At 43.2% G+C, this 17,438-nt stretch overlaps 1 long non-coding RNA gene across 9 annotated transcripts in view; it reads right to left on the bottom strand.

Moving 5' to 3' along the window:
* Nucleotides 1-17,438, bottom strand: part of LOC122975289 — a 249,720-nt gene that overhangs the window by 142,834 nt on the left and 89,448 nt on the right. For 7 of the 9 annotated variants that reach the window (XR_006400614.1, XR_006400612.1, XR_006400611.1 and 4 more), the window contains one exon: nucleotides 16,580-16,664. This is a non-coding gene — a long non-coding RNA (uncharacterized LOC122975289). Of the gene's footprint in view, nucleotides 1-770; nucleotides 1,684-5,384; nucleotides 5,574-16,054; nucleotides 16,469-16,579; nucleotides 16,665-17,438 lie in introns of those variants that run through there. The other 2 variants (XR_006400617.1, XR_006400618.1) reach the window with 2 other exon arrangements.

The following is a 17,438-nucleotide window of genomic DNA, read 5'->3' as shown; positions in this document are numbered from 1 at the left end:
GGCAATGCTTCATTATTATATGATTACCATTAGAGCTACAAAAACACTTTGATCCAGTGTGAATACTGGACTGAAGTACTGAAAAGGGTGGTCATAGTTGTTTCTAGAGTAAACTGATTGCAAGAGGGTTCAGTCACTGCAAACAGAAATGGCAAAACTTGGGGTTGCTTTCTGCAAAACATGAGAAACAATATTCCCAAAGATTTTAGAAGACAAGCGCAGCATTACAGACTGTTAATGTGAGTCAAACTGAATCAGTTGAGGGCTTGAACATTTCCCTTGGGGCAGCTGCTTTCCTCTGACCTGGACTGAGCATTCACCTTTTCAGGAAAGCCACTGTCTCTGACTTAGAAGGGCTAATTATCATCCTGCCTTCATCACACTCACATGTAAACCACTCCAGTGCACATTGGAGGTGACAATCTGACAAACCCAGAAGGACAACATCATCAGCAAACAACAGAGACAACATCTTAATGTCATCCAACTGGACGCAGTCCAGACCTAGGCTGCATTTTGATATCCTGTGCATGAATATGGCAAACATAAGAAGTGACAAGGGGCACACTCATTACAGAATCCACTGCCCACATTCAATGTGCTTGACTTAATGCCAAACAGAGCTCTTGCTCAGAGTTCAAGAGCTGAAACCCATTCTAATGCGGCACTTCCTCAGGGAATATGGTCATAGGACATAAACAAACACATGTTGACCAAATTTCCTATGATTGCTCACGAAAATGTAAGAGGGTAAAGGTTTTGAGAATTGTCCGGAAAAGAATCAGACCTTTCCACTTGTTTAACAATAGAAAAACAACATGATTGGAAGCTTCAATTGGATGGGGAATATGGAGGCAAACGAACAACTTATGGACCACCTGCAAAATTATGGTCAATGAAATAAAAAAAAGAGTAGGAATGAGAAACATGAAGGAAGAAAAGTCCTACAGCACTGAGAGGAAGGTCAGAGAAATGCAGGCAGATGTTAGAGAATGTCCCAAAAGTATTCTCTTTGCTGCAGTGTGTGATTCTCTCACACCAATCAGAGGAGAGAGAGAGAGAGAAAGAGAAAACACAACAATAAAAGACACAAACAAGAAATACTCAGATGGAGGCCGACACATTTGCATACATGTTTATACTGTATATATGGGAGAAAACATGAGTAATACACACAGACACATAAAGCCGTGTCATTGGCATCACGTATCATCTTCCCGTCACTGCTCAACTTGCAGTATTCCTGGCCCAGTCATGGAACTTTGCGAAAAATATATGCTGCTTAAAATACAGAACGCATCTCTCGGTGCCTCCAGTCTGCAACAGCAACTGAAACACACACACATACCTGCAATAGCTGCGTCAGTCCACCCAAGGACACTCAGCATGTCAGCTCTGATTAAGCCTGCACTCAGCCTGTAGAATAGACTTCTTAGGTGGGGGGAGATGTGTGGAGGAAAAGAAACGACTTGTGTCCAGTAATAAATCGCTGCAGGCAGCCGGGCTCTTCAGAGCCATGGCCCAGCCGACCCCCAGCAGATGCCGGCTGGTTTGGCCTGCCAGTTGCGTCCCGGCCTGTGGGCCAGCACCATCATGAGCGATGGCCGCGGTCCAAAGTGGGGGTCTGCCGCCACAGGCGCAGGTGTAGACATCGTTAACATCCAATAAGAAGAGAGCAGAGCCCTGCAGGTGGGGCAAAGTGATATTGATGGAAGCTTGTCTGCAGTTGCCTGGTTCACTGAGCAAATATGAGAATAAATATGGCCTTTTGTATAGCATGGGCCTTTCATTAATATTAACCAACAGCCTCAATGGTGCACACGAGTGTCCATTAACAGCGGTCACTACAGGTTGACTACTGCCATCTGTTTGTAGTTTTATTTGTGGTTGTTGTTGACTGTTTTACTACTCTCTCTGTCCTCTTTCAAATGACGTAGCCTGTATATGCAAAGCATGATCCAATATATTTTTCTCCTGCCAAGTCGGCAAAGTCAATTATGTTTGTTGTTTATTTGGAAGTTGGAAGATTATGTGACCATTTGCCAAGCTAGAGACATGATCAGCTGCAAATTAATCCTGGGAGGATTCATATTGTTTTGGCAAACACTTTTTTTCTCCTCATTGTGCTGGTATTGCCAGGAAATTGAGTAGTCGTGTGAAAAACAAGAGCATCTGAGACTAAACAGCAAAGGATAAACAAGGGTGGAAATGAACTAAATGATTTGGTTACTGGCCAGCTATCCATTCGTGAATTAGCTTTTCTAGGCATCTAACCTTGTCCAACATCAACCCAATTCTGCAAAAGCAGTCCCTTCCTTGTGTTTAAATAATCCTCATATCACAAGTTACAGTCTGACACAAAGCCTCCCAATGCTGCTGCCCAGTTCTCCATCAAGGCCCAATCCCATGATTCTAGGCACCTGCAGGCAAGTGACATCAGATAAGCTGAGTGCCTCATAGGCTAAAGCTTTAAATTCTCCAGTTTCCTAGAATTAATTCAAGTCATTCAATTCACTCATGGATTCAGACTCTTAGGAGGCAATGACATCATGTCCAGAAGCAGAGCACCAACAGATGAGTGGCATCTGAGCCAGATCTGGGCATGGATTGGGCGTGGATGAGTAGATCTATTCTTCTTACAGCAGAACATTCCCATTACTGCAGTTGTTCCTGACTCTCCAATGATCCAGACCAGCTGTCTATCTGCACCTCAACAGGAGCCTCCTGTGGTGCTGGACTCTCGCATGAGCTGCTTGAGCCCATCGAGTGGATTTCCCTTAATCTGCTGTGTTTGAAGATAGCATTGTTGCTGCCACTGACTTCAGTTTAGCGGATGAGTGATTTAGGTGCCCTGTTGGTCCACTCAGGCTGTCTGCTCGTTTTAGAAGTGGTAATATGCTTCAGCTAAACCCCTTGTTTGTACAGTACATGAGAACATCCCTTTTTTTTAATTCCTTGGTGTTTGTCTGTTACGGTGACCAGAGCTTACAGTAAAGCTACAGCTACAGTCATTCACTGTGTTAAGGCATTTAAAGGTGCAGTGTGTAGGATTTAGTGGCATCTAGCGGTAAAGTTAAAGATTGCAACAAACTGAATACCTCCCTCCCCTTCCGAGCCTGTAGGAGAACCTATGGTGGCCACAAAACTCGCGAAAAGCACAAAAGGCCCTCTACAGAGCCAGTGTTTAGAAACATGACGGTGCAACATGGCGGCCTCCATGGAAGAGGACCCATTCCCTATGTAGATATAAAGGGTTCATTCCAATGTAACGAAAAATGATTCTTATTTTCAGGTGATTATATACTAATTAAAACATACTTATGAATATTATATTCCATTTCTGCCAAGTCCGTTCTGCTAGTTGCTACTAAATTCTACACACTGCACCTTTAATTCACCTTTGGGTCAACAGGCCTGGATCATGCAGATGCCATTCCTGTACACTCTAACTATATGTTATCACTCCCCACCTGTGGCTATGCTGGTAGGCTGAAGTGGGTGCCAGTTTCCTGCCATTGAGGCTGGAAACCTATACATATAAGCCTATACAGCCCTGTGCAGGGTGAGGTCTGTGTAGAATAAAATGTTAATAAAAGGTTAGATATTGTAACTCCAATTTAAAGTGGCACCTTATAAACTTATCACCCTGCCACTCTTTGGGCTGCTGCCAGTTCAGGTACAATGACTTTGTAAAGGCAGTACAGGGTATGTATGGTGAGCCCTGACCTGGTTCCTGCATCACAAGTACACACAAATTTCATGAAGGGTGAGGGACAAAGGGATAAGGGAAAGACATGGGTTGGGCAAGTGGACAAGCAGGTCTGGAGTGAGGGGCAAATGTTTTGGTGTGGGATGTGGTCCGGCCTTATGGAGACCTTTGATCAACATGCTCATGTGTGAGTGGGACAAGGCTGGACACAGTGCTCCTGAGAACAGTTTTATGAAGAAGTTAATTCTGTATGGTGGAAGACTTAAACTTGAGAAAGGAATGGGCGAATGTGATGAAGCTGGCGAGGGTCAGGACATTAAGTGAAGGGACTGAAAGACCATGGGAGGCATGAAGCAATTCCATCTGGTCAGATATGACACTGTTGAGGATGACATCTGTGAGGCAATGACAAGATGTTCCAGCTGTGGGGTCAGTTGAAGATGGTGGCTGAAAATGGTGGGACTGGAGTCGGAAGAGGGTTGGAGGGAATTTCTGGAACGAGAAACAAGATAGTGAGTTAGCAACTGCATTATTGTGGCCTGGGATGTGGTATGCTCGGATGATGAACTGGTGCCGGGCCTAAACAAGGGTGAGCCTCTGCATGAACTGCATAATGTCCAGACAATGCGACCGGTCTTTGTTGATGATGTCTACAACAGCACTGTTGTCAGAGTAGATGACAATGATCTTCTTGGACCATTCATGCCCCCAAAGAAGGACTAGAGGAAGGCGTGAGAGATGAGAATTCAGGGGGACGAGCCAACAGACGGGGCTGCGTCTGTGGATGTCTTCTGGCTTGGTGATGTCATTGTCATAAAAGAAGGAGTTACCATTCCATCTTGCATGCGTCGTCTAGCATGACATGGTCATGGAGACATGGAACAGTGGTGGCTAAGGAGAGGAGGTGTGACAAGAAGGATCAACCTTGAGGGATGACACTGATGGCATTGTTGAGGTGGCCTAGCAGCAAGAGTAGTTGGCGCTTGGTGCATTTGTGAGCCAGAGGGAATTCAAAATGAGTAAGGAAATCCCGTGGATTCTCTCAGTAGGCAAGGATGCTTGGAGTGAGATGGAGCCAAGGGTGATGCTGAAAAATTCCAGAGATGTGTATGAAGAGAGGGGAACTCCAAGTTTGTTAAAAGTGGAAGTCAGAGTGTTGAGACCATATAATAGGGGTGAAGACGGTGGCATGACAGTGAAAAAGTCCTCAAGCAGATGGATGACATACAGGATTTTGTAGTTGTTTGTAAGGATCCAGCAGAGTGCTTCAGATAAAGAGTTAAATATTTTCGGGCTACTCTTACACCAGAAGGTCAGACGCACTAAGAAGTAGTGATCAACTGCTACTGTCCTTGTAGCTACACCAATAGATAGCTGGGGTCAGAGATAACTGACTGTAAATTTTGACATGTGTAGGAGGGATCAGGCATAACCTGCAAATCTGGATGGATGCCAATGTAAAACCTTGGATGAGGAGGTTAACAAACTGGCAGTCTGGGTGGTTCTTTAAGGCAGTAGCTAGAACATTGATTTTAACTAGGGTATTGAGAAACTTACACAAGCCGTGCTTGTTGAATTATGAGGACAAGTTGGTCCAGCATACGCTCCACCACAGAGGGAGCAGAGGTATCGACAGCTTAAAGCATTGCATCCTATGCCACTGATAACATCCTACCGCTCTGGTAGAGGACTGGTCTTCCTCTCTTATCCACACCTTTGGGGAAGTGGGCCGAGGGTGATCGGCTGGGTGTAGGTTGGTTTGGGGGTGATGGACAGCGGATGGGCTGCGGGAGCCAGGATGCAGAAATCAACGGGGCTTCATCTGTTTGGAGCTGAGACACAAGGCAGAGAAGGAGGGTGCGGGCTGTGGCAGGAGAAAGAGAAGGAAATGATGGGTGTTGGTTTTGGCTGCTTGTGCAAGACAGATATCCATCACTGTCCATGCACATTCACTGTGATATTACACGTTCCCAAATTCATATTTATGTTATGTGGCTCTTTCATTGCTGGTAAACACGAAAACAAGACAAGAGACATCTTGTCAGAAGAGTCAGACCTGCAGGTTGTTCTCTCTCTCCACATCAACAGCAGCTCCCATGTCTCATTAAAATGCCTGAAGTCTTTTGGGTTTTTTTTCATTGTTTGTTTTTCCTTGTACATCTTAAATGTAAGCTCATTTTAATTGAAGAAAACGGAAGATAATATAATGTAATATATTATACCACAATATAATATAATATAATATAATATAATATGAAATTGTTAAAATAGATATGCCTCTGTGTACATATCCCATATGTACACAGAGGCTTCGGGGGTTTGGGTGGCTCGGGGTGCCATGACAAAAGAAATTCCTTTGAAGGGGTGCCGTGGTCTAAAAAAGGAAATCACCAGGTTTACAAGACAAGCCTGAGGTCAGCTCTGATCTCTGTTGGTTAAGGGCAAAAATGTTATTAAAAATATTAATATTAATTTTAAAATATTATAAACAATCAGTATGTCTCCAGATGCCTGAAATAAGAAATTAATTTTTACAACTGTTTTTAAATTGTTAAATGAAGCAGTAGTAGTATTCTACCTGCATTCAGTGAAAAATTGACTTCAATGATTGTTACATCTGTGCACATGCACTCTGTCATGCACATGTACAGTCTTGGGTACTCTCATCTTCCCTTTTCTGTCCGTTTTTCCATTCATTAAGACTTGTACACAAAAGACTGTGCTGCCATCTTTGCCTTGCCTGTAGATTCTTTCATCCCTGCCCCTGCAGTGAGTGGCAGCATGCTGAGCCCCCGGCTAGTCTGGCAGCAACTTGTTAAGTTTGCTACAAGGTTCCACCACAGACCTCATTAGCTGCTCACAATCACCTGGTGGCCTCACTTCACCGTGCATGTTGATGCTACATGACTGAGGTTGCCGCTTGGTTTCTCATAGATTCCTTTCCTCTGTTTTGGGACATACTTAGGCCTTGCTATATTGACACTCCACTTTAATAAGGAAGCATTAGTTGTCATATCTTCATTCAAGCACCTGTAAACCTTGATGTAAGGACACAGAAATAATGGTGCAAGGAGAAGTGTCCTTAACATCTCAAGTATTCTGGATAAAAGGAATTAGTTTGTTGGGGACAAACAATCTAAAAATTGCAACATCATGTAATGAAACAGCCACTAATTATACAACATTTATTTAGCCAGTCCACACAAAAAAGGTTTCTGTGTCACCGTTGATCAATGAGCAGGAAACTGCAGGAAAGCTCATGCACACACATATTCATTACATTTCAGAAGGGCACATGTCAACAAATGCCTGTAAATGCATGTATGCATATGATGAATGTGAACAGACATTGATGTGTGTGCTAGTTCATGTAGACACATGCATTAATTATTTTTGAGGAGCTAATCTGGGATGGCTTTTAATTAAAGGGATTATTAAAAAGTGCCATACAGATATAAGACATGAGGAACTGTCATTGACTTGATTTATTTGTAATTAACCAATATTTGTTAGCATGCTTTTGGCATGCTGCCACTGCCCACATTATGTTGAAGCCTGTGGCCCTCTGTAGGCTGTACAATGATGCTCACAGTGTAGGGTCAATTCAGCTGCTAATAGAGACATTTCTGTAACAGATAAAGCATTGCACCTTCACAGAGTAGTAATGTTTATATCTACTGTATCTGCAGTAACATATGATTATGTCCTTCACACCCTGATCAATTTGTCTCATTCGGGTTAAATAACAGCAGCAGTGTATAGATTTTCTGGAGGGCCTGATAAATCACTGGTTGAAATTTCATGAGCATCTGCATTTCTTGTGTGAGTTTGGAGGTAGAGAGGCTGGCAGGCACATGCTGAGAAGGATGAGTAATGACACTGAATTGAGAGGCGGAGGAAGTAAACACACTGGGCTGTTGTTTCTATTGGACATTTCACCCTGGGGCTGTCGTCACAGCAACCCCTTCTCCTAAAATTTATTATAGTCTGCCTGTACCTCCTACTGCAAAAGCCAAGTAATTCTAAACCAAGGGGCCACAGAAACTGCGCTTTGCATTTTTAACTCCTGTTTTTCTTTCCTCTCGCTCTTTGTGTCTTATTTGTTTCTCCCTCCTGCCTGGCCAGGTATGGACTAAGTGGTTTCTGTCAATTGAATCAAATTGTTATGTGCTGCACACAGAACCATGGGACACTCCCTGCCTCAGACAAAGGCCTACAGAGATGAACACACTGTTCCATCTTCACAACTCACCCTTAATGCACAGGATGCATGAACTTATCATCACTAACTCTACGCTCTAAAAGCCAGAAGACAGAATCTAGATCCTTTATTTTCTGGCCCTTCTTATACTGCTAGGTCAAGCTACAGGGCTGGCCCATGGCCGAAGTCTCAGGGATGAAGCTAAGCCTGGGCATATCCCCAGCCCGGCTGCCTGCCAGCAGCCCCCACAATCCCAGGAAGTGGATGGAGAGGTTTCTCCCTTTTACTCTGTCCCTACCATTTTTTTTGTGGATTTAAAGGTTATCTGCAGCCATCCTGTCTGGGGCCTCTGGCGAGTGTTTGAGAGAGCAGCCAGCCCGCCACAGGTGTGAGCGTTGCCGATAAGCGAAGGAGGGCTTGGAGAGGAGGCAATGAGTGAGGGGCGGGGCGGAGGGTGGCAAAGAGATATGGAGGTCTGGCGTGTCCCGAGACTGACCTTCATTCACAATATTGTACACAGATGGAGTGCTCCTGGGATGAGAAAACAAAAAGGACTGTTCCGCATGGCTAAGCCATATAGCAGTAATCTTCCCCACTTAGCAAAGCTGCTTTTTTTTGAAGGGAGACAGAAAATGAGAGAAAGACAGAAACAGATGTAGAGAGACAACACAAGGGTGGTAGTGGTGCTGGTTAGTGTACATAATAAAGTATTTATCATGTAGCCTTTTAGAGAAAGACGAACATGAACTTGACCTCAAAATGTTTTCTTTAAGGTCTGCCACTAATGTGAGGAATGAAGGATCAGGGACATCATCTGTTCTTCCTGCTTTACAAAGTGAAAACACAGCCATGGCTGGGACACAGCAGCCAATCCCAGGGCTCACTAGCTCACTTTCAGTGTGTGTAGCGCCTCCATTAATAACTAATAGGTGGAACATTAGGGGGAAATGGTGAGTATGTCTTGAGGGCTTACATTAGCCGGGCGTACAGCATCTCCTTATCTGTGTGTAGGACAAGAGAGGGAGAAAGACGGCATGCGTCGTCCTCTCTTTGACTTACTTCCTCCATTAACTGCCCTGAGCAGATAATTCAAGCTCTGCTAGAAGTGCACAGAAACACCACAAATGTATTCAGACTGCTGAGCATAAGTACATGTGCAGTCATTCAACAATGCAGGATACACAGGATACACCCATTGAGTACCAAATGATGTTACCTATATGCATGTGATCATATGTGATGGCCTGAACATGTAGGCAAATAACCCATGCGGCTGACTACATCCATGTCAATGCAAATACATGCAAGCACACACATATGCAGACACATGCATACTGAACATAAGTAATGAGTAGCCTCATTATCATATAGCCAATAGTAGCCAATAATCATATCACCACATCATCTGCATACATGAAAACTAGTTAGATGCCATTGTGAATAAATTCTAACTCCAGCCAGCTGCTATATTAAGTGCCTTGCTTAAAATTTGAGTGTTAATGCATTGTATTCAGTTTGTCAATATCAACAAGAGCCGCAAGACAACATGCATGCTACCTCACTACTCATTATCCACAAAAAGAAAGGCATAACTGCTCAATAAAACTCTATTCTAACACACATTCAAAATAGACTAACACCACTTATATAAGTTCAAATCCTTATTTTGCTTACCGATGAATATAATCACTTCTTGACAAATTGTCACAATAGTGTATTTTTTGTCCTCTTCAGCTGTCAGTTGTTCTTTCCAATGTCATGCTATTTCAAGGTAATTTAAGAGTTTAAATTGAATACTAACAGTGATGATTAAAGATGGCATTGAAAGCTACAGAGACATGAATGGAATAACAATCATTTTATTTGCACTGCAATTATGTTTCATTTACATAAGTAGGCGGGTAATAGAAAGAGGAGCTTTTGATTTGCATACGTATACAAATGTTTCCAAAAACATGACCTTTCAGGGGCTGTAGCAGAAGAGACTATGTGACAGGAAATAAAAGGATTCCTAAATCAACATTTTAGTTACATTGAGCGGAAGATTTATGCAGTGCTGGGAAAGCTACTACTGCTATTTGGTAGGGAATCTGCATAATTATAATAACTAATGATGATTCATGGATTGTTTTTCAGAGATCAGTGATGCACACACATTGTACAGTGATTGGGGAGGGGAGTTGCCCCTGTGCATTCAACTAGAGGGCACCCATTTTTGAAATACAACACTTAATGTAAACCAAACATGTATGTATACACACACACACACATATAGAGAGGAGAGAGAGAGAGAGAGAAAGAGAGAGAGAGAGAGAGAAAACCACTCTTCTATATCTCTGGCTAATTTCAGACTCTGGCTACACAAACATCATTAATCAAGCTGACTAAGATTAGTCACTGGCAAGCTCCCCTTCCTGTTTATTATAATTAAATCGATGTACGTGTCATTGCAGGCGTGGACCTGAACCATGGTAGGGGTGGTTATGCTCACCACAAAAGATGGGCTGAAAAACAAAAAAACCAAGAGAAAGCTGGAAAATACAGAAAAGGAAAAGGAGAAACAAGTGATGGAGGTAAAGTTAAGGCCGGGTGGTGTCTGCGCGTGGGCAGAATTGGATAAGGCTCGCAGATTGAAGACAGAGGTGAGAGGCGCCTTTTGTTGTTCTGTACTTTAAAGATAACCTCTGGTGCATCCACAAGAAGGGTCCACGTGGAAAGGTTCGATTCAGCGCAGTTCAGATTGTGTAACCTCCCCATTCACAGCACAGCAGAAAACATCTCACAAAAGAAAGGAGACATGATGGAAAAGCAAGCTGGAGGCCCAGAGGAAAATAAAAACCTCCTTTCAAGAACTAAGCTATGAAAAAGGTAAACCAGACACATTTAAGCAAACACTCCCTTGTGTGAGTTCTACAGGCCAACTGAAACCTTACTTTGTATATTTCTTTCTCACATTGTGTCTGGGGTCCTCTCTGTGACTGTCAGGAAATAAAATTGTACAGCACATTGGCTTTACTCAAGAAACCACTGTGTGCTCAGTGTTATATGAGAGTGCCGCTCCAATATACACCTCTCTTTACATATCCAAGAGAGGGGTAGAATGGGGAGATAAGAGAGGCTGGGTGAGTGGGCAGGCATGCAGGAAGGCAGATATTTGATTTGTGCCTGATACTGGGGGGAGCACACAAAAGATAAAGTGAGTGAAGCCACTAAAAGTTTTTTTTTTTTTTTTTTTTTTGCAGATAACGTGACATGGTAATGGCTCATAAAGGGAAAGTAAATTGGGAGTGTGAGGTTTACGACCGTAGTGGATTGGGTGGTAGAAGGCCAGGCAAAGGAGCAGCAGGATGACAGTGCGTTGGGATTCATATCTGGGCAGAACATACGGATACCAGGCCTGCCATTAAGTTTTTTAGTCAGGGAGTAAACTCATCTCTGCCATAAAACTCCCCTTCTCTCAGGGATTTTGATAACCAGTCAAGAATGTTTTATGTACAGTGATATTCTCCAAAGTCTGCTCATGTTATTTCAATGAACAATGACTACAGAATCCACACAGATGTGATAACTGTACTTACATTTGGCTGTGTTAATGTACGGTTTAACCACTCTTAGGGGGTGAGCCCGCAGATACAAAATTATGTCAATTTAACTTTGATTTCAACAAGAATGGAGCACATGTATTAAAACTCTGCATACAGCGAAACTGGACTGCAGATAACGTGGGTGAGATGATTGGCATTTGAATAGAGGAAAGTGAGAGGTGAGCCACCGGCATGGTGAATAAAACATGAGGAGTCCGATCGGACCGCACCGACCAAAATGAGACAGCTATGTCTTTGTACTGCATCAACCCTTGACCTCTTCGTCAAATTGGTTGACATCACACACTGCACACACACCTGACTGCAGCATGGGAGTGTAATGAGGCTTGTGATTAGATGGGCTCCCATTTACAGTGCCGCCTCAAGGTGGCAAGTGTAGCACTTTCTTTCAAAACGAATACCACATTTCCAAAGAGGATGTTGCTGCTTGTTCTCTCTCTCTGTGGAGTTGGTCTGTGTGCATTTGCTTTGACGAATTAGAAGACCGATAGAAGCCAAGAACTACCCTTACCAGCTGGTTTTATTTGCAAACTACAAATGGTTTCTGTCTTGTGCTGTTAAGCAATTAAGCTGATGTCTAATGGAATGCAAATACAGTGCAGCGGCCAGCAACAGCAGCCGGTCTTCTCTGTGATGTTATCATTTGATCACAGTAATTATATTAATTTCTCAAAATCATTGTGGCAATAATTTATTGGTGTTAAAAATGCTACATGTAATGCTACTCAAATGACAGATTAAAATGTCATTACCAAACGGATATCCAGTTGGAATACAGGCAAAAATATCCACCACCACTGAGACCTATGGTTTTGTTTGAGAAGCAGTCTCGCCAGCTCGGTTGGGCACTTGGTGATACAATGAGAGAGGCACATGGCTGTCAACACTATCCTCAGGCCAACAGAGGGCAAAGATGGGGACCATTGCATCCATACGGAATCTCAATGACTAGACTTAGAGGAAAATTACTGGGGAAAGATATTCTGTCTTGTTTATTTTACACTCTCATTCTAAAAAGCTTTCCGTTTTTAGTATGCAGGGTCAGTTCAGAATCCGTCTGCAGAGAGAAAGAGAGATGCTCCTGAGGTAATGGACCCCCTGCGGACAGCCAAGAGGGCTCACAGGAGAATATGTTTACTGTTTTCAATTACATACTGTCAAGTGGAGCTTCATGTGCAGATTCCAGGCTCTGGGCGTTGTATGCAGGCCCTTGGCAGGCTGCTCAGCTGCACCCAGCCTATGATCAAGAGCCCAAGCTCTGCCATAAAATACCACAGAAACAGGCTTGGCCAGAGCTCCCCCATCTAACTCTAGGAAGTGGAAAGCCTGCCCAAGGCTGTAAGAGTTAGAGGCTTTTCTTATTGCCAGCATCCATAAGTATGCCATGGATGCACTATTGGTGTTAATCAGATGCTGCTTTGGAGGGGAGGATGCGTCATGTGCTTTGTGGGTATTTGAGGAGGGATGTTCTTTGGTCAAAGTAGGTCGTGGGGTAAATGGCTATGTATTTTATCTTATGAGTATTAGGGCTGGATCCCTTATGTAGCTATATGCTAATGGATTTGCTGATGTAAGCGCATTAGTGGCACCACTTTCGCAAAGTCATCAGCCCATGGAAGTGCAGCCACGCTCATTGGTTTTACAGGGAGCAGAATGGAGAAGAGGGAGATGATAATATAGGGATGAAGTGCTAAAGTTTACCTACAAGTTGATGAATGCACAGTATGTACTGTGGTAGGTAAGACATGTAATTTCTTTCTATATTGGCCATTGTTGTGTTGTTGGCTATAATATACAAAGTGATAAATGAAAGTAAAGCCTGAATAAATGAGTAGAGCAACATAATGAATGCAGATGCTTTCATACAGGGGGCAGTTTAATGACAATCAAAATGATGTGAATCATACTGTATGCTTTGGCCTTCCCACTTACTAAGTTGAATAATTTTGGACTAACATGGTAGACAGCACTCTCTACAAAATCATCAAAATATATCAGAATATCTTTTTGGATGAATGGTGTTCATCTCTCCGGTAGACTTCCACAGACTTGTAAAATCTATACCAAGGATAAGCGAAGCTGTTAAGGCAGCTCATAACCCAACTCCTCACTAAGACAGCTGGCCTTTCCTTCAATTTGTCATCCATCTGAGAATAAGAGCCCTTGAGGATTCTGCATAAAAGACAGTCCAGTTTATTTTATACCTGTTAAGTGGATTGCTATTATGAGCATACATACAGAGGTAACCTTTTAACTCTGATAAGGTTAAAACAATGTTGGTTCTTGGAACGAGGGCTTAAATAAGCACAAGTTTTGCTGCTCGGTTTGAAGTCAAGGAGGTGGGGGCTACTGAGAGAAAATCATGACACTTTCTCAAGAGCAATAGAGAGAGGAGAGTGAGAGAGAAATTGAGAGAGCGCAAAAGCGGCAGCTCTCATTCTGTAATGGAACATGGTGGCGAGTGGCTTACCACATGTTGTACTGGTTGCCTGGAGCACCATGGCAACGGGGAGAGAGAAGATTGAGAGAGGCGGAGGTTCAAGGACTTCACTTGTTCCAGCAACATTTTAATTACTTTGGGCGCCCGCGTTTAGTGAGACAGATGCATTCTGGAGCTCCAGCAACAACTGGGAGCAAACCCCAGAGATTCTGGTGCTTGAGTTTTTTTAGAGCCTTTCTCCCCTCTCATATTTGTGAAATTACTGCAACAATTGGAAATACAGAGAGATTACAGAAGCAGACTGATAATGAGAGAGAGAGAGAGAGAGAGAGAGAGAGAGAGACAGGGAGAAGGAGAGGTGGGTGGAGAGAAACAGCAAGAGTAGGAGAAAGACGAATGAGAAGGGAGATGAAGCAAAGTTAACATAGATAGAGATTGACAGTATGGGAGATACAGGCTGTTTGAAGGGGGAGGTTGGTAAGAGATATGAAGAGAAAGGACCAAGGGAAAAAGGATTGGGGGTGGGGAGGATTTGTAGGGATATAAAAGCTTCAATATTCCCTTTTTACATGAAAGTAATTATTTGGAGAATGTAAGGATGGAGAAGAGTTTTGCTTTGGATCGTCTGGCAGCAGATGAGAGCACCTATATCTGTATCATTGTTTGCAAAATGCTTAAATGTATATATATATGCATGTGTATTTTTGTACGTCTGTTTTCGCATGTAGGTTCGTGTGTAAGAATATAGCAGCAAAAGCGCCTTTTTCTCCTGATGCCATGCCTAACACGATCAGCACTCATTAAGAGCTCTCCAGAGCCCAGGCACCTCACAGACAGAAACCCTCTCCAAAAGACAACCCCCGAACCCAGTAAACACACGGCTTCCTGCCTCTAAGCCTCTTCTCCAGTGTAAACAAACTGGCATCCACTTGAAGCACTGGCAAGGTTATTTATATAAAATGTAATCCAAAAACGACATCACATGGTTCTTCCTGCCTGCTTAAAAGAGTAATACAATTGGAATTTGTAGAAGTTTTATCTCTCCTTATCGTATCAGATCAGATATGTAATTTAAATAACATTTAGTATTACAGGGTTCAAGTATTCTTTTCAGCAAACATCTCAAATTAGATAACATAAAGTATAATCTGTCTTTACAAAGAAATCTACCATCATTAACCAGTCATCATCTTTTCATAATTTATTTTTGTCGTTTTGTAACTGTATCAGTTTATATTATCACTATTTTTTCTTAAATCTGATTCATCTAATCCTGTTAAATACTGTATGAACCATGACTGCCGAGACCGGTCCACAGGTGGATAATCCTAGATCAAAATGCTACAGGGAATATTGATGTACCTTAAAATACCCTAATTCACTCTGTCACATGCAGTACTTCAGCCTGGCTGCTGCATCTCACTGATGGTGGAGGAAGTAGCAAAAAACCCCTCCCAAAAAAACAGGTGTCAGGAAAGGAGCAATTTAGCTTTATGCAGTGGTGGAAGGTTGCTATTTTTCATCCTAATGTTAAAGTATGATCATAAGAGGTCATATGTGCACATCTCATGTGCATAGACAAGCCTGATAATGCGCTACGACAACCTAATCCATTACACCTATGGACGTTACAATTGATGCAGTGCTGTAATCTGCCGCTGCATGAGAAGAGGCAACGGAGCACATCAGGGGTACACAATCGTCCTTGTCTGCGACATGTTTCTTTCTTAGCGCAGGAGGGGAAGTATTTAGATCCCCAGGGATACGCTCAAGGATGAGAGCGGCCCGTGGTTGTCCCTTTGTTGCCTGTAATGGATTATTTCATACAAACATGCAATTGGGCTGCGTTGCTGATGGATAGCAGCCATTGTTATGGTAAAGTCACTCTATCGCCTTCCTTGGGTTCCCTATTAATCTCAGTCAAGTCAATGGCGCCATTGTGTAAAATTCCCCATTAAACCGTACCACCTTGACTACAATGAAAGTGTCAGTGCGGCACCTTCCAGATTCTTCCCAGGATGGAAAGAAAATGGAATGTTTTCCTAACAGATTACATGGATTAATGGATGTATTTCTAGACCTGTAAAGAGTGAGGAAAAGAAAAGATGGCTGTGTATCTCGTTTGTAATTGTATGAATGGTTTTTATTTGGACGGTTGATTGTCTGCAGGTGCAGGTTAAAGGTTACTAACCCCATTTCCTCAGTAAGAGTGAACCTGGCTGACCTGCTGTGTTAAACAACATCAGCATATGACCCTGGATTGAGAAATGTGGATGGATGGAGGTAGAGGAGAGGAAGATAGTCTGACAAGAGGAGAAAGAGACAGCCTGAGAGGGAGAAAAAGGCAAAACAGACAAAGAAAGACAGAGCGAGAAAGGTAAACTACAGAGCCACAGTCGGCTATTGTCTGCTGTTGCTTCACTGTGTGACAAGATTTCTCCCTCGGTTTCTGTTGCTCTCGTTTTTTCCTCTTGCTCATCTCTCATTTCTGTTCTCATTCGCTCCTTCCCCGTCTGTCAGTTTGTGAAGGCCCCACATCATTACTGTCAAAAATCACACTGCAGTGCCAATACAAAAGCCACACGCACAATATCACATATACAGGCACACACACTCGTACTTACCACCCACTCATGTGTTGAAAGAGAGTGACTTTTTTTTCTCCGACTGGGTTCTGACACTCAGCAGCAAGCTTCTCCCAGAGGAATCCTGAGTAAGACAGACAAGCAGTGTGAACTCAGAAGAACTGGAGTCTTTGATTTCCCTGTCAGACACTTTTAGCCCCCTGGCCCCCAAAAAACACAGTTTGTCTCCATCTTCATCTGATTGTGTCATTGTCTCCTTTCTGTTTTGGTGTGCGTACGCGCTTGTTGCTGCGTCTATGCTCACGAATACTGCAGATTCAGTAGCGGTCGCAATCTGTGCACAAACGCTTTTTCCATCACCTTGACGCATCTAGCATCCTAGATGGCCGCGTGATCTCGGCGACCTTTGGCACGCTCCGTCGCAGAGACGTTTGTTTAAAAGGCCGTAACACAATCATCTCAATTTTGTGCAGAGGGAAAATTATTGTGAAGGAGTGACAAGAGGGAACGAGAGAGAACATTCAAGATCATTTAACTGCAGGGTTTGATGAGGAGCTAAAACCCAAAGCCTCTTGGAGTGAGGAGAGGCAGGTGATTAAACCCTGTCATCAAATCTCACACCTCCTTCTCAAGCCACAGGAAGCGGCTGGAGAGCTCTGATTACCATCGATGACACTCCACCCCATCCATCTGATCCCCTGTAAGAGGCTGTTAAACCCAAATGGGCTCCCTCGTTAAAACTGGTGTCAAGTAAATAATAGATCTTCTTATCTATAGGTGGGGGGACTGGATAAACATAAAAGCAAGCTTATCAAATCTAAAAGGTGAGCGGTTAGAAGGTGCTCTAATCAGATCTGGCACTGATTCCTCTCATATACTTCCCTTGAACTGATGGAGC

The sequence above is a fragment of the Thunnus albacares genome, chromosome 23 (genome assembly GCF_914725855.1).
Source record: "Thunnus albacares chromosome 23, fThuAlb1.1, whole genome shotgun sequence".
Taxonomy (NCBI): domain Eukaryota; kingdom Metazoa; phylum Chordata; class Actinopteri; order Scombriformes; family Scombridae; genus Thunnus; species Thunnus albacares.
This window is presented reverse-complemented; position numbering and strand designations above follow the sequence as displayed.